Source organism: Plutella xylostella, chromosome 3 (assembly GCF_932276165.1).
Source record: "Plutella xylostella chromosome 3, ilPluXylo3.1, whole genome shotgun sequence".
NCBI classification, from domain to species: Eukaryota; Metazoa; Arthropoda; class Insecta; order Lepidoptera; family Plutellidae; genus Plutella; species Plutella xylostella.
The window spans coordinates 10,103,189-10,129,852 of record NC_063983.1 but is presented as its reverse complement, the minus strand read 5'-3'; the positions used below and the strand labels follow the sequence as shown (position 1 = coordinate 10,129,852).

The window sequence follows — 26,664 nt, the reverse complement described above, 5'->3', positions numbered from 1 at the left end:
TGTTTATATTAGACAGTGACAGCAACAATTTTATTCCTCAGATAAAATTTATCTGACCATTGAAAAATCAGCCCTAACTGCCAGTTTCTATAACTCTATCTATCTACTAATCTATAACTGGTAGTAACTTTCATACGATTTTGACAGATTGTTACTTTATATTATGTCAAAATCGTATGGAAGTAACTACCAGTTATGGATAGATAGAGATATAGAAACTGGCAGTAAGTGTTCTTAATGTGCCCGCCTTCTCTCAAAATTTAACCGTCATACACATCGGCGACAACAACTGGCACGGTCAGCCATTGGATGGGTGACCGATTTCAAGTGGTTCCGCGCTTCGGACGCTTCCGTGCTTCGGACGGCACGTTAAGCCGTAGGTCCCGGTTGCTTCGGCATCAGTCGATAAGCCTAGTCAGATGCCTTCGGGCAGCTTGAAAACATCTGACAGTCGGGTTGCCCACTTACCCGACAACTCTCTCAACACAAGCTTGCTTGTGTTGGGGTCCACCAACCCGCACTAGGCCAGCGTGGTGGACTAGGCCTAAAACCCTTCCTTCATTGGAAGGAGACCCGTGCCCCAGCAGTGGGGACGTGATGGGTCGTGATGACACATCGGCGAAAAATAGTTGACTAAAGGTCGCGATCCTATGTATCTTTACATAGGATCCCTAGCATAGGTAATAGCCGCCCTATGAAGACGGGCCTTTTCCATGATAGACTCATTAAAATTACGTTCTTATTTAAATTTTCCTCTTCATCGGAGCTGTTCCCAGCACGAACTAATTATTTTTAAAGATACAAGATTAATGAATGTACAGGCTGACGTTGTTATAATTATAACCCACACATTCTAACAGTTTTTAACTTAGGACAGATTGTGTACTTGAAATAATCTTTAATTTATCGAATTACCTTTTTCTTATTTTCGTATCTCTCTTTCTCTATATTTTAAACTAAAAAAACATTTAAAAAAAGTCAAGACTTTAATATTTCGTATATCTGTAACAGCCGGTCATGTTTTTAATATTTCGTATATCTGTAATAGCCGGTCATGTTCAAGAGTGCTAGTTAAAGAATGTAATTTCTTTTGCAACTATACTTTTGCCACGTTTATTGGAAACGTGTTCGTTTTGCCGAGAGCTCGGCAATAAATTCGATTTATCCGACATTCGATTTATATCGAGAGTCGACGGCAAACTTCAAAATACATTTCGTCGAAAACCAATAGCTGATCGCGACATATCGCTCTAATGATGCCTCGCGTTCGTGAGCGCCACTCAATTTGCGAAATTCCGATCATTATATTCATTTTACATAGACCGTTATTCGGCGAACGTCACTTTAGTTTTATGGCATCGGATGAACAATGAATATTAAAATGATGTGCGAAAAATTACTGAGTAAAATTTTATTTAAAATTCTCGCTGCTCCATCATGTAATGCATAAAAATCTGCTCAGCATTAATTATAGGTGACAAAAATGAAAGCTTTTATAAACTAGGTAGTTTTAATATATTCATATCAAACAGTACCTTTATTTTATCAGAGTTATTATTATTGCAGTACCTACGACAGATTAAAAAACACGTCGAAACTGTTTCACAGTTTCACTACCATTACCTGAAGGAACAGTATTTTACAAAATGCGACGCGGCATAAATTTGCCGTGTCGCCTCTCACGCTATGAAACATGAAATATAAAATGTATAACAAATCTAATATATCAGGAGCTGGCGAGGTCGCCTTGCGGCGCGAAAAAATGTAATATGCATACTGAGGGTTTGGGCCCGTTTTACTTAGTAGTGAAAACGCTAAGGGCTACACAGCCACCAAAATAAGTTGCAGAAAATATCTTAAAGCTAATTCTGTCTCTTTCTGCCCGTATACTGTCAAAACAGAGCAGCAATGCATTAAAGGTCGACAATAGGGTGAAGTTCCTTTCTGCAACTAATCGTATAATGTGTATTAGACATGCCACTTCTGATAAATGAAGAAATATCAGAAAATCAATACTAGTTTTTTTTATGATTTTTATTATGTAGTGTAAGACTTTTTAAGCTCACTGACGTATAGCAAAGACATAATATTTGTTGATCAGGGCTGAAACCCCAAGTCCTAGTGGGTCTGACTCCCTGGACTATCTGGCTCCGAAAGCAATCCATTTCGAGCTGCGGGTAATTGCAAATTTACTTCGTCCATATTTACACAGCTCCCGTCCCACCGACTAACTTGACTTAATTGTTCTGACACTTGCATAATATATAAGGAATATTAAAAAAATTCAGGCTTTTATTCATCATAAACCTAATATATATATATATTTTTATGAACGTTTTTCCGGACTACTGTCTGTTCCTAAAAGGGCTCCTTGTCTTATAATAAATTTATATAAGTATACTGTAAATTATTATAAATAATTATAAACCTCACTTTTCTTTAAAATATTTTTTATTTATTTATTTATTTATTTATATTTTGGCAACAAACAGTCATTTACAATAAATTTTACACATATATAGTGGTATTATTATAGACCTATAGTGCCGACAATAATCACAAACAATTGATTAACTTATAGCTAGTTGAAGTTGGGTGAGGTAGGTAAACTACAGTCCATTAGCAGCCAGAGTACACTCGAGAGCAGCTAATCGAGTTCATACAGACTGATAATCATAAAAAGTATTTCGGCCGCCAAGCACACTCATACCGTCAACGAACTGCAGATATCTATGCGTTATTCATAATAGTAATAGGTATTATTATTACTTACAATATTTTGGTCAGTCTTGTTGAATGAGCGCAAGTGGTTAAGGTGATAAACAAGTTTTCATACTAAGTAGGTATTTATAAAGTTATTACAATAGGTAAGTAAATTATGTAATAAATAGGATATAAAAATGGGTGTTTATACACGGCAAACTAGATTACCTGCCTATAATCCTAGCGTGAACAAACATGGGTTAGTATAATTGGTACCCAGTACCGAGTCACAATTTAGTGTTTGAGAATAATTATCATGATTCATCCTTATCACAAAGTCCCCTAATTATTAGATGTTTAAACCTGCCATAGGCATTACTAAATATATCAATATCGGATGTTACATCCATTAAGTTACAGAAATTAACATTATAAGTTTGTTGGCTCCTTATAAGAAAGCGGTTACGGGTATAGTTTTTGTTCGCATTAGGTGGCACAAACACATGTAGGTATTGATTATTTAGTTTAGCAACGCGAGAGGGGCGCGTTATGAATTTAGATTTCGAAATAAAGTTGATCTTTTGCAGTAGGTCTGGGCAGTCTATAGTATTGTTGAGAATTTTGTAAAGGTAACAGAGGTCAAAATAAGAGCGTCGCTTATACAGAGATGATAAGTTGTAGTGTTTCAATGATTGCATATAGTCTTAAGAGTACTCATTACCCCTATGATTGAGTAGGTTATTATTATATGTCCCTTAAAACCAGAGGCTTTAAAGCCATAGCCCGAAAATAGTCATTATTTTCTCCTTTAATATACGGAAGTTGATCTAAAATTATTCATTCTGCGACTTTGTGGATCACTTTCCCACTTACAATTTAAAATGCAATTAATGTTTTATGACTTGTGGACAGAGTTCAAACTACATTTAAAGGAAACTACGTCGCTACTTCAGTATTCAAAGCGGGACAAAGCTAGTATGGTCAGCACTAAAAGTCTGTCTAGTTAATGCATATCACCCCTTGCCTCTCACAGTGCTGACCCTCCCTTGGTAGGTTCCAGAATACTACATACTAGCCTTATACCTAGAATGTATACCATATTGTACGCTGTAGGGCATGCGTAGGACAGGTCACATACGACATATGTTTCGATTGAAATTCCCAATCAATGCCTTATGATGACTATAAGTAGGTAGGTATCAGCCCGTAATCGTCCACTAAAGGCTCCTGTCACAAGGAGCTCTACGACAATCTAACCTTTGCCTTCATAATGCAGCATTTTTAGGCAGCACTCATTATTTATGTTTCCCGTGTATTCCATACCCATTCTCTATAGTATAATATGTATGTATCTCCGAATAGACGAAGCGAGGAATCCAATTACACTTTTGTCCAACTATTCCAAACACACCTCCACACTGAAATACCTACCATATAACCTTCGTATTAGGGTGGAAAGTTATTTAAGGAAATCTGCGAGGGACAATTGGTAGAGACTAGAAGATATTAACCAGACTGGTGGTGGAAATATTTATGATTATTTTACGAGTTTCGGGCAATTTGAGTGCCTCCAGGGAGCCTTCGCCGGGCATCGACACCGGTTCGAAAGAAATAGGGAGGCTTTCACTGATTAATGGCGAAAAGTACCTTCTAAGAATAAAAACCAAATCCGAGAAGTTTTTAACGTATTTAGTTGTAGAGGTACAAAGTATTAAATGCATGTAGTGTCGACTCATAAGTATAATTCCAACTTTATAGTCACAGAATTTATGTTTCAAATTCCTTACACTATTTTCTCTTCATTTGGAACTTAATGTATTATTTTATCTATACGTGTGAAATAAAAGTACTATTAAAGCGATGTACACAGTGAAATAATGTCTTACCAAGTCTCTTATTGCAGCAAAGATATCTGAAACAGAATAAAGAATACCTTTGAACAAGTGAACAAAAATAACCCGCTACGCCGGCTCATCATGAACACATACAAACCAAATTTATTATAAAACGAGTGGATAAAAGCTTCGAGAATTCGATCACAAATTGGATTTTTTCTTCGTAAAAATGTCGCGAAACTGAATGAGAGCGGCCGACGTGAGCCGATAAATCTATCTTATGAGAACTCCGCGGGCGCCCAGATTTATGTGGAAATATAACTTTCACGCGCAAAGGATTTCGCGGGCTTCGGTGCTTGTGCAAGTTATACAGGGTGTTAAAAAAGTGTCCCGAAAGGGAGTGACTCAGGTGGTCGGGCGGTGGTAGCTCAGTCGGGTAAGCGCCCGCTTCTCACGCAAGAGATGCGGGTTCGAATTCCGGCGCTGACATGCACCAATGAGTTCTTTTAACTTAAGTACAATGTATACCATCGCTCTTACGGTGAAGAAAACATCGGGAGAAAACCTGCATATCTAGATTTAGCACATCTAGATATGTGAACCCACCAACCCGCAGTGGACCAGCGTGGTGGGAAATGCTCCAAGCTTAGGAAGGCAGTTTAGACCTTGGGCATATGCACAAAGGTTCCACTCGAGAGAGCCAGGTGCAGGTACTTACACCCCCACAGATAATAGAATAGAATAGGTGGTCATTCTGAATAAACTGTTCTTAAAATCTAATTAAAATCTCAACATTGATGAGTATTCGTGCATAAAACATCAGATTTTCAGAGGGGCAGTCTTTATATAAAAATAAAGAGGAAAGCTCATAACAAAAAATAAGTAAGGGGCAGAGATACCTGACCCCCCTCAGAAGCATTGTTACTATGAGAGGGGGTCGGGTTTCTCTGCACCTGAAATATAAACACTAATAACATTAAATACTCTAATAATTAGTATCTTCAACCATACACTTTCCTTATTAATAAATCCATATGTGATTATTAAACATTCAGAGCACAAAAGCTACATTACAAGCACTCTGCAATGAAGGAATACACATTGCCAAGTTTATGTCGCGAGATGTCTAAAGTTCGAGTCACAACTGGCGCTAACTTACACACAGCGCGGCAAATTACAAGCTCGTAATATATTTACGAATGTTATGTAACGGAAGACTTTAATTATACTTAGGAACATTATCTCAGTAGAATGTTACATATGTGATGGTTCTGGATGCTATCCGGACCTTTCTGATATTTTCAATGATCACACTATGGTCGAGGTCTTTAGTCAAAAGTGCGTTAACCCACCGGTTGGGTGCTTAAAGATAAGTTCCAAACTCACAAGTTTATTCTTGTATCGCAAATAAACTGGAATTTCATTTGTAGAAAAATCCAGACATGACTGTTATTTCTTGAAGAAGTTCAAAATAAAACCACTTTACAGGTAACAGAGACCGGAAACTGTCTAGACGTGCCGGAAATTGAGCAAAAAAACCTTCATTTTCATCGCAACACGACAAAACTACTTCATTTTAGTTATAAAGTGTGGATAGAGCAAATATGACCCAGTTTATATAACTTTGTCTGCAACACAGCGCTACGACCAAGAAATTAAACTACATTTATTTATAGCAAGAGATGGACTAAGTGGTTGTTGAAAAAGTTAAATTTAGTTTAGCACCAGCAGGGCAACTTGGAAGACTGCAGAAAACTCTGTAGAAATTACACTTTATTTACTTTAGCTATGAAGAATATACCTACGATCTATTCGATATAAGCAGACTCGTAATGTGATCAATAGTATCATGATTCATGAGATAATTATAATCCAACACACGCTAAATACCTCACCCAAGAAGCGTCACAAAACTTGGTATCGTAAGATTCGTAAGCCTCGTCGCGTATTATGAGCTCTGGTTTGGACGCAAATATTTTGTCAAATATTACGCCATTACGCAGTGCTAATGTGGTGTGGACTCCGACACGAGCAGAGCAGACGTATCTTGCTCCAACCGGACAAAGCCAGTTCATTTTGTCAACAAATCGCCAAGACGGGTGCTACTGTTGAGTAAACAGACGTCCACCGCTCACCTTTTATGTGCTTTCAATTTATTGCTTCAGTGACTTTTTACAGTTACAACTGCTGAAAGAAACACCTGCGTCACCATTTTCATTTGACTGCGAGCTTCGGCCACTATGCGTGTTACCTATTTAGGACAAAGGCTGGACGATAACGGCCGAAATAACCTTTTAGTTTTTGAAGTACTCTATAATAGAATTAAGACTTGAGACTGAGGCTTCAGTGTTTGAAATATGGAGGAAAATCCTTCTACGGAGGAACAGCGAATAATTAGTCTTTCTTCTTCAGTAGACAAGCACTAAACTGTCGGAAACTGTGTTGAAGAATGTTGGAAAAGGGACTTAATATATAAGTAAGTAAATTAAAAGTAACTTTATTTAATTATTTATTTATTTAATTAATAATAACTACCCTACACGTGCCTCGCGACTTCAAGCAAGTCTTCGGCCGGGCACCGAATCCCGCAACTCGCCCACTCTCGCCAGAACTGGGTCAACCATTGTTCACCACACCCGTGCAGCTACAGCGCTGTGGGTTCAACGTGCCTTGTCCCCCATCCCACTGCTCGCTGCTGCCTTATTGCAATAACTATAGGGGTAATAGTGGTATGAATATTCGTGGAGAAGCGGGACAAGCTAAGTTGAACGTTTCGCGAAGCTTGCCGTGTTCTTGACACCACTATTCCGGGCTGTGTGAATAACTTGAATAGTTATTTGTGCACACACTTGACGCGGTTATCATTATTTATGTATGTAGAGGATGAGTTGCACAATGGTATTTTCATTTGTAAAGGACCAAACATAAGTAGTTTTCAGGACAGCTTGATTTTACGTTTAAACAATTGGCGGGAAATTAGCATTTCATTATTTACTTTCAATCAATCAAAATCAAAATCAAAATTATTTATTTGTGAAACATAGGTACAACATGATGGTAGGGTTTTAAAATTAGCGCTATGTTCTGTCCTAGTTGGACGTACAAATTAAGTGTAGGTATACTATAATTATAACATGCAATGTCCTGTTTCAAATAATTACATGCAAAATTAATATTACATCTAAAATTACATTAAAAATTACATTACATTTAAAAGTCAAACAATATCAAACTAACATCTAGTAAATACAGTCAATGTTATAATAATAAAAAAGAGGGAGCAGTATACAGTCAAGATGTCATATTATATAATTTTAATTTTAATGTCAATTCTAATATTCATGATTTATTTCGTACAAATATATAAATAATTAGGTTGTCATTTAAAATTATCAGCAAGAAAATCATTAATATTATAATAACAACCCTTTACTAATAATTTAAAGAGTTCATTTTTGAATTTTTTTATGTCACATTCTATCAGTGCTCTTGGCAATTTATTATAAATCTGTGGCGCCATACATAAAATGCTTTTTCGTAAAAGAGCAGTGTTTCCTTTATGTGCACACAACCTATCCCTGTTCCGTAAGTTCCGGCTATGAATTTCATGTGCACGGGTAAAAAGATTTGGATTTGTTTTTACAAAAATAGCTACTTCGTAAATGTATAGAGATGGTAGAGTCAAAATTTTATGTTTCATATAAAAAGGTTTGCAACTTTCCGTTCTTTTTAAATTGAACATGGCTCTGATACATCTTTTTTGCCCCTTAAATATGGTTTCACGTTCAGTGCAGTTGCCCCAAAATATTATGCCATATCGCAGAGCCGAGGAAACATATCCGTGATATGCTGTTAGAAGGGTCTCTGTATTTACAACTTTGCTGAGTTTATAAAGAGTGTAGGCAAATTTGCTCAGTTTTTTGCTAAGTTCCTGACTTTGTCTTATCCAAGTTAATTTATTATCTATATGTAGCCCTAAGAATTTTGTCTCTAGTACTTCTTCAATGTTTATGTTATCGTGTTTGATTTGTAAATTGGGAAAACTAGATGTCCGTTGATAGAATTGCATAAGTTTTGTTTTTTCCAGATTTGCTTTAAGGTTGTTGAGTTTTAACCATTTTATGATCTGTAATAGAGTATTGTTTATATTGTTTTCATAATTTTCGTCATTATTACACTTCATTATAGCTGTACTGTCGTCTGCAAATAGTATAGTGGGGAATTTAATATATTTTGGCATGTCATTAATGTAAATTAAAAATAGAAGTGGTCCTAACACACTCCCTTGAGGCACTCCATAATTAACTTTGCGGGCCTTTGATAAATAAACTGTTTCTTTTTTAGATATGTGGCATATTTTTGTAATTTCTGTATATTGTGTACGCTCTTCTAGGTATGATTTTAATAGTTGTAAGGCGTTTCCTCGAATACCGTACAAATTAAGTTTGGCTAGTAACGTTTTGTGGTCCACACAGTCAAACGCCTTAGACATGTCCATATACAGAGCACATATAGGAATTCTGTCATCGACACTTTGCATTACTGTGTTTATTATTTCAAATATTGCCATATTAATTGTTTTATTTTTTCTAAACCCATATTGCTCCCTGGCTAATATCTTATTTTTGTCTAAAAATGAGTAAATAATATTGTAGAAATATTTTTCAAAAATTTTCGATATAACTGAGATTAATGCTATGGGTCTATAATATTTCAGTTGTTGTCTATCTTCTTTCTTAAAGAGCGGTTTTACAACAGTCGGCTTCAACTTTGTAGGGAATATACCACTATCAATGCATAAGTTTACTATATAAGCTAAGACAGGAGCAATTATTTCAGCGACAGATTTGAGGACTTTTGTACTTATGTCGTCATAACCGACACTATTTGTGTTTTTCATATTTTTTATAATTTTTAAGTTGTCAATAGCCTGCGCTGGTGTCATAAACATAGAATTAATTGATGATTCAATATTAATAAGTCCTGGTCCAGGGTCATTTTTTATATTACTGTCAATTGAGGTTTGGTCAATAAAGAAGTCATTAAATGCGTCTGCTATCTCCTGTGGATCCGTAATCAGTTTGTCATTATTCAGAATACTATGAATCGGTTCTTTAGGAAAGTTATTTTTGCTATCATTTATAATTTGCCATGTTGCTCTACATTTATTTTCTGATGTCTTAATAGTGTGACAGTTTTGGGCTTTTTTAGTAAGTTTTATAATTTTTTTAAGTCGATATGAATAGGATTTTAAGGTTATTTTATTAATATGGTTTGGATTTAAGCGACATTGCCAAAGTAGTTTTCTTTGTTTAATACTGCACACTTTTATGCCTCTGGAGATCCATTTCTGTTTTCTCTTAGTATTAATTTTAATCAATAATTTAGGAAAGCACAAGTTATATAGCAACATAAAGATGTTCAAGAAGCTATCATATGCCTTGTTTGGGTCATGGGTGTTATAAATATCTGAGAAGTTCAAATTCGCTATGCTATTTTTGAATTTAACAATATTTTCTTTACACATGTCCCGTTTTCTTACAAACCAGTGGTTAAACTTACATGATTTCTGAACTGGATATCTTAGAAGTTGTGCTGTGTGGTCTGAGAGACCGTAATCTAGTACTGTAGCACTACAACTGCGGGATTTTGCATGTGCAAAATTGTCCAGGCATGTCCCGCTTTTTAATCTAGTTGGCTCTCTTATTTGTAATTTTAAGTTATAGCCTAGAAGTAGGTTCTCAAAATTTATGGCATCTCTATTTTCTGATAGGATATCAATATTAAAATCACCGCAGACTATGATTTGTTTTGATTGATTACACAATTTATTTAAAACTATTTCGAGCTTTTCATAAAATATTTCTAGTGCTGACCTAGAAGACTTTGACTTTGGGACTCTATACACACAAAGAATAATTAATTGATGATCGATCAGTTCTACAGCACAGCATTCAATAATTCCTTCTACAGAATGGTTAGCTACGGATGGTATTACTTTAAATTTATGATCAGATCGTACCAGTATGCACGCACCTCCTCTTTTTGTAGAGTCTCTAGAATAAACTGCAGCTATCTTATAATTAGGGATACATAATAGGTCTTCATGGCCTGACATAATGAAATGTTCTGTTATGCAAAGGATATCAATTTCAGTATTTTTTGATGACAATTCATTGAGATAAAGCGTAAGCAAGTCGGATTTGTTTAATAGTCCTGCAATATTTTGGTGGAGAATTAAAATATGGTTATACATGAAAAAACTCTCCACTTTTTAGTTCATTCTGGTTTCTTGGAGATCGTTCTTCGAGGTTATTATTTTCACATAAATGTTGCTTGAGTTTGTTGATTGCCTGTTTTATATCCCCTAATATAATACGTATGCCTGAATCATTAATGGTGTATTGCGGTCCTGAAAACATAGTGTAGTCGTATTGCAGGTTCGTATTGGAGTCCAACATCCATGCGTACTCATGAGTTTGTGTGTCTAGGTAGAGCAGATTGTTAAACGTCTCAACTCTAGAGTTATACATGTTTGAAAATGGCCCACATTTGTAAGTAGGGGTACATATTATTATATTGGTCCAGTCAACCTGCTGCACAGTATTTCTGATTTCGTATATTAAGTTAAGATAGTTTTGAGTAGTTTCAAAATCTGTCTCTCCTATTAGAATTACACAGTAGTCCGATTTAGTGTATTGTTTTAGTTTGCTTTGTAATCCTAGCAGCATTTCCTTGATGCCTCCTGTTGGTGTAACATAGTGAATTATTTGGAGGTCTGTGAAGTAGGATTCTTCTGACAGTTGTAGAATCTTATTTCTCTTATTATTACTTATAATACAGAGTTGAGGTTTCTTTTTTGACTGGTTTTTGCCACTTGGCTTGGAGTGTACTTCTTGTGATGTAATACTATGTGTTCCCTGTGTAGTATTTTTTTCTTGTGACAGTTTAGCCTTTGATCTAGGTTTCAGAGCTTTAAGAGGCGTCGATGTTTTTGATTTCTGTTTTAGTGGACTGGAATCTTTTATGTAATTAGTCGTGACCTTTTTAAATAATTCATTTTTTCTGGTCAGTTCTTCTACGGTTTTTTTGAGTGAATTATTTTCCATGTTAAGTTTATTAACTTCCTCGTGAGCTGCTTGCAATTCTATATCTAACTTTTCAAGTTTTTGCTTCAATTCTTTGATGTAGCTACTTTCTTCATCATCTGACATATTAGGTAAACTATTTTTTGTATCGTCTAAAATATGTTGTATTGACTCTTCTTCGTTTGATTTTGTCTCTGAGACTGATGTTCTGTTGCGACGGAATGTTATGAATTCTGGTATAAAACTCATTTTTAATAACTAAATTCAAATAAATTTCAACTTTAGCGCCCTCTTTGCAAATGAACTTGGACTAATTTGGTATCTCTTGATCTATTCGTAAATCAGTTTTTTTTTAGTTCTCTTAAGTTACTGCGTTTAGTCAATAGATGGCAGTTATTTCCGTGATAAATGAGAATTTAATTTGTAATATATTATTCTTTTTGCATTTTTTGGGATTTGAACCAGCGATCTTCTTGTCATATGAACCGATTAGAATAGAAAAAGCTAAAAATAATCTTCGGTTCTGGGAATCGATCTTGCGCCCGTCGATTCACGAGTAACAGACTTAACGACTGCACTAGTTCAGTTAGTGAACTTCATTGCGATTCAATTGTTTTCACATACAATTTGTGACAGTAAATAGTTTAGGACTTGGGCTCTGTTTACAATAATATCACAGTGCACAGGAAAACACACCCAGTTAGGTGTATACTCATGAGTACATATTATAAAAACAACTAAAATATAATCCGAAGCTAAATTTCATACATCTAGCCCCGTTAATATCGTAATAGTTAAAAAGCCGACTATAGGTGCCACTTTGCATGCAAGAAAACATATATGAGCATCCTAAGTAAGAGAGACCACCGACCACCATAAAAATCTGAAGGCTTCTAACGTGAACGTCGCGGAAAGCATTAGGGAAATCCTCACACCTCCTATATCATTCTCATACATGTTGTATGAATGATGGCACATTACTGGCCGGCAGCCCGCTCCGTGCTGGTACATACATAAAATGGTTAGGGCGTGTTTTTTTTTATAATAGCGCACTACAAACTATTATAAATTTATCACACAGTCTTGTATCACTTTGAAATTACTAGATTAAAAGTAGACTTACTTATCCTATAAAATATAATATGAGAACTACTCAAACACGCCAGAATATTCACAAGTTCCCACACACACATCTAACCTTTACCAAAACGCTCGACCATCCATCTTCACACAGCGCTTTGATACAGCTATTGATTATGCAAATCTGCACCTACCCGCTACACATCCACATCTACACATCCGGCACGCATGTTTGTGTAATGGAAACCCGGATTAAGCAATTCCCGGGTTGTCCACTGGTAATTGCCATAATCCATTATTTATTAGACGGTCCAATCAGAGGCCCGGTGAGCCCAGCGCTGATTCATGTTTGATTCGATTTACATCGGATTAAAGAATATGGAATAATTTGCTTGCTGATGTGACTGACTGGTTTGTGAGGGATTCAGAAGATTAATGTAGATTTAGCAATAATTAAATTTTGCTTATTGCAGGGTACAATAAATTGTAACATTAGAAAATTTTTTTCTGTGTCTGAAAATTTAAACATTTAACAGCTGTTTTGACGACGAGTCTACTAGCATTTGCACACCTTCTAATTAATTTATAAAGGATAAATTTCATTGCTTAGGTTTTTAATTTATTGCTACCAATATTTTAAATTTTGTTTTCATTTGTGATTTTTTTTTCGGACTAAGCTATTGTTAATTGAAATTAATCGTAGAAAATAAATTTACTAATCAAAATCGTCACGAGTAAATTAGCACCGGCGCGTTCCACTCAATTTGTCATCTGGCAACACAGCTATGCTTTTAAACGGACGCGTTCTAAAATCAAAATGTCATTTTACTTTCTCCTCTAATCGAATTAACACTGGCCAGTCCTAGTTGACCCTTCGATCCCGGGGTTGCTACCCCCGCGGAGTCCCTCATTTCCTACAAGGGCGGGGGGCGGGGCAGGTGCTGAAGTTTGGGCGGATTAAAATGCAGGTGGCGGGTCATTGAACTTATTGAGTATTGTCACTTTGTAGCCTGTTTCCCCTCCGCTCCCCTGTTGTTGTGTTAAGGTTTAGCTCTTGCTGTAAGTGCAAAGTTATAGTCGTTAAATATTCTTACCCCAGTATGTTGTTTTGCATCGATATAGAGTTAACAACATTGTTGCCGAACCAACTGGTTACAGTAACGGTAAAATATCTTTGTGTTATTTTAATTAACTCTTATGTAAACTTTGATGGTCGGTAAAGCCAAACCATGTTAAATATTTCCAAGTAAAACATTATCTCAAACATTATATCTGTTCAAGAGAATACCATATTTCTTCAATCAAAAAAAAATGGTAGCGGCTACCTTTTTCTTTCCACGGCAATATTTCCTGTAAATAATATTCGTTCACCCCCCGCGGACCCGAGCCTTCAAAGTAATACCATAATTCAGCGTCAGCCATTTTACTTTGTACCGTCATCCCTCCCGCCAAATTGAACAGAAACTTTCTTTTATTTCCAGCGTTATCCGATGCAACCGCTGAAAATTCATCTCAACGCGCACCGATACGATTTCGGCACTCCGCCCATTGTTTTAGAGTGTATTATTAAATGGAGTGGGGGGCGTAGGGAAGCGCCCCCTAGCGGTTTCGAAATGATTGATCAGCGTTGCCGAGTTATTGACTTTTCTGTTCGCCAATTAATTTCAAATTTGACGGGAACGTGAACCTTATATTTATTGGCATTATCCTAACTAAGTCGCACAGATAAATATATTTTATTAGCTTAATTCGGTGATAAAAAGCCTGAAGTAGCACGTGAATAATTTAGCCTTAGTAATAAATATTCAAACACCTTTTTACAGCCTTAACTGGAACGATATAACGACATTTAAAACGTTATTATTGCTATCTGTAGGTACATCCAGAAACCACTTCTGGCGGCGAAGATTGGAGACAAATTATCCTGGAACCTTTTGTCTATGGTTAAATAAGCTGAAAGCCTGAAGTTCAGTGACCTGTAACGCGGGTGGTAATATTTTCGCGAGCGGAATTATCCGGCAGTGCTCGGGAGCATAAGCTGTTTATCCCGCCTGTACCTGGCGCTGGGGCTACACTTATTCGACCAAGTCGTTGGTCCCTTAGAATTATAATGTAATACTATTTATAAGGGATTCATTTTCGACTCTCAGTCGCTGTATACTTTTGGTGCCACTGAATGAATCATTAATAGCATGTAACTATAGGAGATATTGCATACAGATTTTTTAAATCTCCTTACTAAGTTTAACACATACAGACATACCTCTCGTCTCTATTCGGAAAGTAACACCGATTTACTGGTTCACGAAAAAATTATTTGAAATATGTTGAAGCCTTCGAAACCCTTTAGGCTCTGTGGCTCCACACTTAAAATTGTTTTGTTAAGTGTGGTCCAAAATGTCTACATGATTCTGAGAGTTAAAATTTAAAGCTTTTAATTTCAGATTAAAACTGAAGCGAGTCAGAGGATCAACAAGTGAGCCCCGACGGGTCCACATGCGGGCGCGATGGGCAAAGCAGCGCATCATGCTTATAATGAATATTTATCCTCAACCCTTGCTCCCCTCGAGACAGAGACAGCACGTCTAGCCTCTCCCTCGTACCTTCTTTATGACGTGATGCTTTAGGGCGAAGCCCCATTGGCGCGTTGCGTCGTCGCTGCCTTTTATGCCTTCCTTTGCGACAACGGTAACGCAGCGCAAAGCACCAATGGGGCCTCACCCTAATGCAAAATCTGTGAAACAAAACAAATACGCGGCCACCTCCCCATTGCAACATGAATCTTCGTCACCGGATGCAAAGTTTATTTTTCCGTAAAAGGATCAAGACTTTCAAGACATTAAAAGATACTTTGTTTAAAGTTATGGAGCGTGGAAAAAGGAAGGCTTTTTGCTAAGTAATTCGGTTTGTAACATTAGAATAAAGGCTGAATAGACGCATTATAAACAGATTTTGTATACGATAATGCATCGTGAAGGCAGTATAATATAGTAAATATTGTAAGGGGTTTACTGTTCAACTTTCGAATTGTTTCGTATAATTTATCCGTTTGGATGAAAATATACGTTAATTCAATCTCTTTTGTTAAAAAAGCTCCGGTTCAAACCGTTAATTACAAAAGTTGTTCAGGAGCCGGCATAATTAAAACTTTTCTAAAAATAAAAGGTCCGTCTACAAACTGGCTCGGATGGTATTCGATTTCGCTACGCAACGCGCCCAGACTTGGTTACTAGCTACAACGACAACAGTGATGATACCAACCATTACATAAGACATACGTCATCAAAATGGTTATGGCGGTAGAATAGGGGGGTATGGTATGGGTGTATACGAAAGGGAGGGAGGGAAAGCCTTGTATGGCGAATCTCGACCTGTGAAAACTGGGCAGTCAGCACCTACTTTCGTAATTCCTGACGAAACTGAACTGAAATGGGAAAATGTAAAAAAAAACCTGACGAAACTGGCATCTGACGGATCCACAATCCTGTCGCTAATAAGGACATGGTTATAATGACGAAAAAAAAACTTGAATCATGGTGACAAATTGGGATCTCTTACTTATGTATCTGCTTTACTAACTTCCTATCCTAAAACGCTTTGAGGCCAAATCCATCAAAAACTCAGTCATGTGCTTTCCACCTACGCAACCACCAGGCAAATCGAGAGCTGGACATAACATGGGAAGGGGTAAAAATCCAGCACTGCTCGTCACCAAAATACCTCGGAGTGACCCTGGATAGATCCCTCACGTACAAAAGTCACTGCCAAATCACCAAGAAGAAAGTCAGCTCCCGAAACAACCTTCTGCGACGGCCTACGTCTACCAGCTGGGGCGCCTCTCCGCAAGTTCTACGAACAAGTAGCTTAGCACTCTGCTTTTCAGCTGCCGAATATGCCTGCCCCATATGGGCAAGGTCCGCGCATGCTAGAGAAGTAGATGTTGCTCTTAACGACACAGTTCGTATAGTTACGGGATGCCTCAAACCGACACCGCTCTACAAACTCTACTCCCTGGCTGGGATAGCACCCCCTAGCATACGGCGTAACGTGGCATGTTCTGTTGAGAAAGCCAAACAAGAATGCGACTCCAGACATCCACTTTACTCACATACTGCCGCATCTTCCCGCCTTAAGAGCCGCAAAGCGTTTCTAAATAGTGAGGTGTCCTTAAAGGATGAAAACCCACAAAACGCAAGGCTAAGGCTCTGGGAGGAAAAGCAGCCCCAGGATCCTTTCCTACCTCTTGAGGAAAAACTTGCTCCCGGTAACAGTCTTCCCTGGCACATTTGGAAGACTCTAAATCGGTTGCGAGCAGAGGTATGCTGCTGCAAGGACAATCTCTGCAAGTGGGGCTATACCGATGGTACCAACCTATGCGACTGTGGTACCGCCCCCCAGACTATGGAGCATTTACTCTCCTGTCCCCTGTGCCCTTCCACTTGCACACGGGAAGACTTACTCCAGGCTAACCAGAATGCTATCAAAGTTGCTACTTTTTGGTCTGGACGAATATAAAAATTCGCAAGTTCACTGACACGAAAGAAGAAGAAGACTAACTTCCTATTTCTGTTTTACTATTCCTTATGTTTCAGCTAATTTTAGTCTCTTTGAGGTTCATGCCTGGGGCTGAGGGGATCTATTTATTTAAGTCATGACGTCACAGTCAAGGCTCTATTCCAAAAAATTCTGGATGTGCCTACGTGGTCATACTTCGTTCAAAGCGGCTTAGTTTATGAATTAATTAAGTCAGAATCCTTTAATTACATTAATAACGATTCTAAGAACATTGTTTTTGACTTCCCTCATAAAATACGTGACTTTGTCGACGCAATCTTCCAACGTTTCCGAGAGATCCTTATAATAATAATTTCCAAATTTATTTCCTGGAAGACGGCACATCAAAGGGATGTGATAAAACATGTTTAATTCATGTCAACCTTCACCCTGCCTCTTTCTTTATTAATTTATTGAAAGCAATTTCGCTCCATGTTTCTTTATGATTGGATCAAAATGAAACATCGGATTAATGTACTTATAGGGTTGGAAGAATTCCCAATTTCAATCATTTTTGGGAAAAGACCTGCTGGAACTTTAATTGGATTGTAGGTTATGGTGTACAGAGTGGAATGTCCACTGCGATCGTATCGCGTCGACGGCAGACAAAATTCCGACCTGGATGGAGTAATTTAATTAACTTACAGAACGTAGGGTACTGCTCAGAAACATCATGGTTTTATTTACCTGCAAAAAAGACAATAAATAAGTATGTTTCATTATTATTATAATCTTTAAACATATCCCTAAAAGAGGCTAGAAGGTGTATCTGTGTGTTTTTTAATACATGTGCAATGAAAAAGTTCCACCCACCATTATCGTTTCATTATGTCAATGGATCTTTTTCATTGTTCGGCTCCCAAACGGCTGAACCTATTTTCAATTTGTTTTCTTTTTTGGGTCATAGGCAATGGCCGAGTGTTTCTAGCCAAATTTTATCAAAATCGGATTAGTCGTTCAAAAGTTATGCGACTTGGTGTTGGATGTCGGGGGTTTTTAACATTGTTCGGTAATCATTCAGAAATAATTTAAAAAATCAACATATTTGATCGTCTGTTTCAACTGTGGGTCGTCAGTCACTCACTAGGTACACACTACACACACACACACGCCTGTACAGAGAGCCCGCGCTAATTAATTTGCGGTTGACGCTCGTACAGTTTTAACTGAATTCGGGTCAATTTATCTTATTACAGAAACGTGTGGAAAAATTTAAAATGACTTTATAATTTGTACGCATTAATTTAACATGTTAAATTGGATCATGTTCACCTAGTAATTTTGGGATATGGGTAGGTATATAGACTATTATTATATACTCTTTATTTGTACTGTAGCCTGGAAGGGTATCTCGTATGTAGAGGGTAGGCTTCAAATCCTACAAATAAACATACGCCCCTCCCTCCCCCCGGTTCACATTACCCCCCGCCCCCGGCACATAGGCCTTCGCAAGAAAATAGCTTTCTCTAAATTATCATCCAACCGGATTCCTATTAGCATTAGAATCCCCGAACGTGACGGCGGGGCGAAGGTTGGGTGGAGGAAATTGTTTTTGGCAACAACTAGACATAAACGCTTCCGAAGGTTTTCAAGTTGTTTGCTTGTAGTTTCAAGTAAACTATTACTTTTCTTTTCGTTCTCAAATAAATGCAGAGGTTCAAGGAAAGTTTTTATCAATCCAATACAACCATAACCAAAAATATGTAGGGTGTAATTATACATGCATAACCTACAAATTAATAGAAATCCAAAATTATTTATTTAATAAAAACGTTCGTCAATTTAGTCCAGTATCTCGACTTCGGCATTCTACACAATTATAAATATCAAATTGCGAACCATCCAGAATATTTGAATAATTTATTATCAACATAAATCATTATAAGAACAGAGAATAATGAGCTCTTGAGAATGATGAAGAAAACTTAAATTTTATGGCTACGAAAATGCTACGTAGATTCGTAGCAGTGCTACGGCATTGCTACGAAGTTGTATTCGTAGCAGTATCACATTTTATAAACTAATTTATTTATTTATTTATTTATTTATTTATTTATTTAAACTGGAACACCAGCAGCTTATACAACTAACATTTTTAAAACACATATTAAAATTAAAATTTCGTTATAGAAGCCAATTAAAGGTGTACACAACATTCGTAAATTATCTAAGACAACTTAAAATAAAAATTTATATAAAATTAACAATTTTTTAACTTAACTAAAATATATAAAAGGTTTTTCTAAGTACTAAGTACAGAGATCACAGTATGAACACAAATATTTATACTTTCAAACTAAAACAAACAATTAGGCAGGTAAGTAATAAGAATATTATTTCATACATTGGATTTTTTTCTTAAAACAATTATACGAATCGTGAAAAATGTCAAGGTTAACATTATCCAATTTGTTGCTATAAATGTTATGGAGATCACAAAGCCTATTTACTGGTGAATGTGAGCCTAAATTTGTACGGGGTTTAGGTCCACACATTAGTTTTTTAATTGGGTACCTCGGATATTTGAAAGGAATCGGGAAGGAAATACTCTCAAGTAGATCAGGACAGTCTATAAGATTATTAATAATTTTATAAAGAAATAAAAGGTCATGGGTCTCTCGTCTATTGCGTAATGATTTCATGTTAAAAAAAGTTAAGCGGTGATCATACGGAGATTTATGAGACACATTAGAGGAAATAAAAGCAAGATGACGGGTAAAGGCTCTCTGTATAGATTCGATACGATGTGAGTTGGCAGCATAAGAAGGACTCCAGGCAGAGGAAGCAAATTCGAGATGACTACGAACTAGGGAATTGTACAGGATAATCTTAGTGTCAGCTCTAAAGCCTTTACTTTGCCGTTTTATAAATCCTAACATTTGCGCTGCTTTTTTAATAATAGAATCTATATGAGAGGAAAATTGTAATTTCGAGTCAATTATTATTCCCAGGTCACGAATCTCACTGACCTCCGTCACTGCATTACTGTCGAGAAGGTAATCAAAGGAATGTGGAACTTTTTTACGTGTAAACTTAATATGAAAACATTTTTGAGCGTTGATCAACATGCAATTAATATCACACCATTTTAAAATATTATTAAGATCGTCTTGAAGAAGACAGTTGTCATCGGTAGAAGTTATGGTACGGTAAATTTTTAAATCATCGGCAAACATTGAGTATTTACTATATTGGATGTGATGGGTCAGATCATTTATAAAAGCAAGGAAAAGAATTGGACCTAAATGAGAACCTTGAGGCACACCGGACTCAGCATAGAAGAATTTAGATTGAAAACCGTTGATTGAGACAACTTGTTCCCTTTTTTCTAAGTATGAAGTTAGCCACTTTATTAATGAAACATTTATGCCGATTATTTCAAGTTTTTTGAGGAGAAGGGTGTGACAAACTTTGTCAAATGCACTGGTAAAGTCGATATAAATTGCGTCGACTTGCAGACCTGCGTCGACTGTATGGGACAATTCACTAATATAACTAACCAGATTTGTTTCGACTGAGCGACCCTTCCTAAATCCATGTTGTGATTTACTTAACGCATGATCTAAATTTTTGTAAGAATTGGACAAACGATAGCTTCAAATAGTTTAGCAAAACAGGACAGGATAGAAATAGGTCTGTAGTTTTTCACTAAGGTGATGTCACCTTTTTTATGTATCGGGGTAATTCTAGCTCTTTTCCACTCTGTAGGAAAATGACCATCTTGTAAAGATTTATTAAATATAATGCACAATGGGAGGGCTAAGGCTGTGACGCACCGTTTTACAAGTAACGGATGAATGCCGTCCGGACCTGCTGATTGAGATGCATTTAGTTTATTAATACATTTAATTATTACTCTTTCAGTTATTCCGTAGTTAATATTGGTAGTTATAGGGGTAGTGAAGTTACTGTTATTAGTTCTGGCTGAAGAGGAAGTTTTTTTGTTATAGATATTAGAAAAATGAGTAGCAAAAAGATTAGATATGTCTGTTGTGTTGTTACCAATTAGGTTATTGAGATGCATCACTGTAGGTATAGTCGAAGCTCCTTTACGTTTATCCTTCACATAACGCCAAAAAGCTTTGGGATTAGAATGCATTTCATTCTCCAGTCTACACTTATAGTCAGAGTAGCATTTATCTAAGAGTTTATGACATCGGCTACGCAGTAATTCATATTCAAATTTGTCTCTAGGGTTTTTAAACTTTTTGTATTTGTTTCTTAACTTGTTTTGTTCAGTTAGGAGACATATTAGTTGTTTGGTGAACCATGGAGGATATCTTGACATTTTTCTAGTTCGTTTGGGTACAAATTTATCAATAGCAGAGGTTAATTTATCCTTAAGTATACAAACCATAGAATCTACATTATCACAGTTAGAGAATTCGGAATGCCAGTCGGTAGAGTTTAGTTCTAAATTAATACTATCAAAGTCGGCCTTATAGTAGTTGAGTGAGGGGCGTTCATTAGATTTTAAATATTGAAGACTAGTAAGTGGAAAGTTTAGTAACAAACCAGGATGTAGTTTATCTAATTTGCTTAAATTTTCCAGTGGAACTGAGTTTTCTAGATTACTTATATTACTAAGAATGAGATCTAATATTTTAATCTAATTTGAAGCTAAAGTGTCTTTTTGGTCGGACTTATCATGAAACTTACGTTTCGCATAATATAACAAACACCTTCACATCAGTGACAACTGGCCAATAACCTGTTTCACTGGCTTCTAAACACCCAGAGGACTATGAAAATCTATGATACCTACCTATTCGTGGTCGGTCAAATCTAACAACAAGATTGCCTGCTGCCACAGATAAATTTATTTTAGAAAAATCTACTCCTTATATTTAATTCACACATAGGTCATGGATTGGCATAACTATACATAGAAAACACAACATACATACATTTGAAAAGGAATCGCAGTAAAATAAAAAGCTATAAAAATTCTCTCCTCAAAACATACGGTTCTATTGAAAAGTCTCGCTTTACAACAAAAAGAAGTCAGTTTTCCTCGTTTAAGTTTGCACCCTCTGAAATAACAAGGCTTGTCAAACGCAGCGCAACTTGTCCCCTCGTGGACGGGTACAAATGGTCACCCTGTATGTATACTTGTGTAGTACAGTTAGTCGGTTGTAATGTTCTACCTCGTCAAGAGTATAAAATCCTATAACAACTTGTGGTATATTGATCAACGTTTGAGGCACCAAAAATGCGGATTTTTCAGAACAGTAGTGGTTGGACATTTTGTCTATAGAAAATTGTTTCAGAAAACTCAACCAGGTTCAATAAGGAAGATCGATGAAAACCGGTTAAAATTTAAAGTAGCGAGCCGAGGAGAGTTCCGAGGACTGTGCAAATGGTTCAAAGCTATAAACGAGTTATCTCTGTCGCTCCCGAGTCGACTGTGAAGTATCGACCGGAGCGGAGTAATCTTATTACACAGTTTTTTGCTGAATCACCGGAGAACTGTTTATGTCAGCGATGGAAATAATCAATTGAAGATGACAATAGAAGCTGCAGATAGGACAGAATGTGCAGGTAAGCAAATGGAAATTCAATGGCCACAAGTTCCGCAGCAAGATTAAGATCGTTTTTTTACACAATCCTAACTAATATTATAAATGCGAAAGAAACTGTGTCTGTCTGTTACTCTTTCACGCCAAAACTACTGAACGGATTTGAATGAAATTTGGTATACATATAGTCTAGACCCTGAGAAAAAACATAGGCTACTTTTTATCCCGGAATTCCCACGAGAAAACTTTTTAAGGCGATGCGAAGCTCGCGGGAACAGCTCGTTATAAGATATTCGTAATCGTAGTAAAAAGAAAATACGTAAGATGTATTTTACGGTTGATAGACTACAAAAAAGAAAAAAGTGACCGGGACGTCATAAAAAGAGTCCGTCAAACGCCACGGCCGCTCCTCGTGAATAATTAACCTCCTCGCGCGCCTTGCCGCCTGGTACTCCGACCACACACACACAGACACAGACACAGACACACACACACACACTCTCACACGTTATCACGTACGACCGTACGGGCGGATTAGCCGGAACTAGGCCACTTATAAATTGGTAAAAACTTAGAACTCTGCACTGATTGCTTGCAGTTTCGAATTCGAATTTTTAACGGAAGCTGTATCAAGTTGTACACAAAATTGAGATTTTCCCGCCACTGAATTTTCGTAGCCACTTCGTAGCACATGTAGAAGGTTGTACGCCATTATTACTACACATGCTCCTTGAAATGAGTAGCACTTTACAGCGTTTACTGTCTTACCAATTTCTGCCGAAACTAGCACTTAGCAACAGAGACTTCAGGCGTGTGCTGAACGTTTCTGGCAGGCGGCCGAGGTCGACGGAGTGGCACTGAGTGATACAGCCTTGAGGCCAGCCGCAGACGCTCAATGCCATGATGCCCTGGTAGCCACCAACCGAGAGTGCAGCCTTTCGCTCGACCAAACATGGTCAGCGATTTACTGGTAAAGGCAAGTTCAGATATGCGCGTTCAAACACTTCAAACGATTGCAATCCCATAAAAAATTAAATGGTGTGGACCATTTAAAGAATACCAGAAAAATAATTTGAGTTGGAAATAAAATTTACTTCTCAACAAAAACAGTTTATATAAAAACTGCGGGCCACAATGGCGATTTCCATTAAATTTACATGAACTGGTTCGCTCATGGAATAGTTCAATAGAGATGGCGTGCAACAATTTACATCGAAATGACCTATAAAACGGTCCGCTTCAAACTCGTACTGAGTATCGAGCTGCAAGACTGTTGACCTTTCAAGTTGGAGAAACTATTTATTGAATTTTCTATTGAGTTTGATGAATCGTTTGATGGTTCTACTCGGCGGAGAAATATCGGATGATATATTGTTGTGGAAGCGAACCTAATGAATCATGTATTTTGAAATATACATGAATGTTTTCACTGTGGATTTAGAATGAGAATGTAACAAAGGCAACTTTTGATTCTATAATGCTGAATCGATATATTCTTTTGATTTAACATAATATTATAATAGCATGTTATGTAAGTTTATTATGTGCAAAGCTTGCATTTGGAATTTTCACGATAAAACTTTAGAAGACGCATCCAAATAACTTCGCTGCGCTCTATAAAAAACGAATGACTATTTTCCTATGCTCAAACACACTTATGTTTAATCATCAAATATCGTTATCTTCCACCGAAGCTCAAGTGATTTTAAGTGTCTCCACCTGTAATGTTCCCTCACGGTCGCGGTCGCGAGCACAAACACTCCCGAGGGGTTAATGTGTTTATTCTCAAGGGTCCGCCTCGTGCGTCGGGAGACGATGATAACTTGATACATGCTCACCTGTTAGGTTTCAACAGCGATTTGCATAAGGGAAATGAGGATAACGCTTTTGTTAATCAGAATTTTAAGAGATCATGTGGGTGGCAACTATGTGCAGTTATTTCTCGTATCCTATACTGTCCTGTTTCATGACGAAAAAGTAATTAATAATAAATAGTTATAAATAGTGGTTGATTAGTGAATTAGCCGATTGCTGCCGCGTACTAACTATTAACTGTTGAACCAGACGAGCCAGCATCGATCTGCGAGCGACGCAGTGACTGACATTAACAAGTTATCTGCTGCTGATTCATGTAGGAAATTAACGAGTGTTATAGGTTTAGACATGATGTTAAGCACCTATGCTGCACCTACATTTGTTTAATAGGAATAGAAACTTATCATCACTAGTATTTAGGTGAAGTCTACTCGTATAGTATGTAGTCTTCTAGTATAGCTGAACATTCTTTCTTTGTCTTTAACACATATTCTGAAGACTATGAACCCCTAGAAACAAGTGGAAACAAAACTATGTCGCTGTCTTCTACGTTTCCGACAACATCTAATCGAGTTTGAACTGTCCAACCACTTTTGAACACCCTTTATAGAGGCACTTGGTAATACAACGTAAACAGCATTAGAGGTGACAGAACCAGCGCGTTGCAGACGTGATCGAGCTCTGGAGGGTTACTCTATACTGAAGAAAAACGAAGGAACGAAAGTTGTCGTGCGATCGGCACGTTTAATAAGGCCTGGGTCTCCTATTTTATGCTATATGCGGCGTCCGACTTTGACGTAAACGTTTCGATCAACGTCCTACGGCCTACCTACGGCGTCTACGCGCCAACGTCGGCGTGTGAGGGAGACCGCATCAGTACATTTCTATAGTGAGCATCGTGACGCGGCCTACGGCGTGACGCTGGACGCGACCTACTGCGTAAATAGGAGACCCGGGCCTAAGAGTCGTGGCTCGCGCACCTGCGCTCCGAAACTTAGTTTTTCGTCATATAGAGTGACCCCCCTGTTCAGCATTCCGGGCACGCCGCGAGCTGTTTGCTGCACTTAGCTGCAGCCCGGGGACAGTGCTGCTACTTACTACACTATAAATGTACGTAAAATAAGTTAAGGAATAAATAGACACCGATAAAATTTACCTACAGTGAATTGCTACTAAAACTCAATCAATGAGACTGCATCACCATTCGATAATAGGTAACAATTTACATGCAGTAAATGGCTCGGTAACTAAACCAATGATAATATAATATTTCTCCTGTACTTCCTGTGGGTTGAGTGGTAGAAAATGCTTTTAGCATTAAGTCCACCCTTTGTACACTAATTTATATATTTGTGCAATAAAGGATTAAATAAATAAATAAATAAATTATATAATAATATACATTCTCATCCTCATTCGCGAATACTCTTCCATCCATGATCAAGCCCATCTACAAACACGTAATCTGGAATGCTCTCTTACCTACCTTGTACCTTGTACCTATTTAGTCCCGAGATTCGATTGTCGATCGACATATCTACGCAGTAACCGTATCTATGCGGTCAAGTCACTGGTCTCTCTATACACGGTGCCGACGGCAGAGCTGGGATTTAGGTCGTTTAGCAACTGTCGCCGGCGAGGAAACTGCAGATAGGTACTACGTATCTAGACTATCTAGTATCTGATACTACAGTAGAGGAGCTGAGAGCCGATTCGTGAAGTATCAAGTATTTTTCGCACTCATAAAATTTGTAGCAACACAATTTGTCTTCATAATGTACGCATTACGCCGTAATAAATGTGTAAACACTCCTTCTCGTCTCTTCTCATAGGGGGTGAAGTTCCTGTACGTGGCTCTCTCGAGTGGAACCTTTGTACATATCTTGATTTCAGCTCAGCCAGCCTAGCTCCCGAGTAAACTGGAGTAGCAGGCCTGGGTGTTGTAATAGCTGAGGTAGGCGCTCTGTTGGTCCAAGAATAGATAATTTTGTTTCTGTAGTAGGTGGACAAGCTAACAGAATATGTTCAACCGTCTCATCTACTTCCTTACATGTCCTACATAAAGGACTA

General features: G+C 37.3%; 1 protein-coding gene across 5 annotated transcripts in view; it reads right to left on the bottom strand.

Moving 5' to 3' along the window:
- The window catches only part of LOC105384949 (stress-activated protein kinase JNK), an 86,954-nt gene that overhangs the window by 33,947 nt on the left and 26,343 nt on the right, over window positions 1–26,664 (bottom strand). For 4 of the 5 annotated variants that reach the window (XM_048625953.1, XM_048625960.1, XM_048625968.1 and 1 more), the window contains exon 2: window positions 4,590–4,615. The exons of the other annotated variant lie outside the window; for it this stretch is intronic. The gene's annotated coding sequence lies outside the window, so the exon portion shown is untranslated. The remainder of the gene's footprint in view (window positions 1–4,589; window positions 4,616–26,664) is intronic. 5 annotated transcript variants of the gene reach the window in all.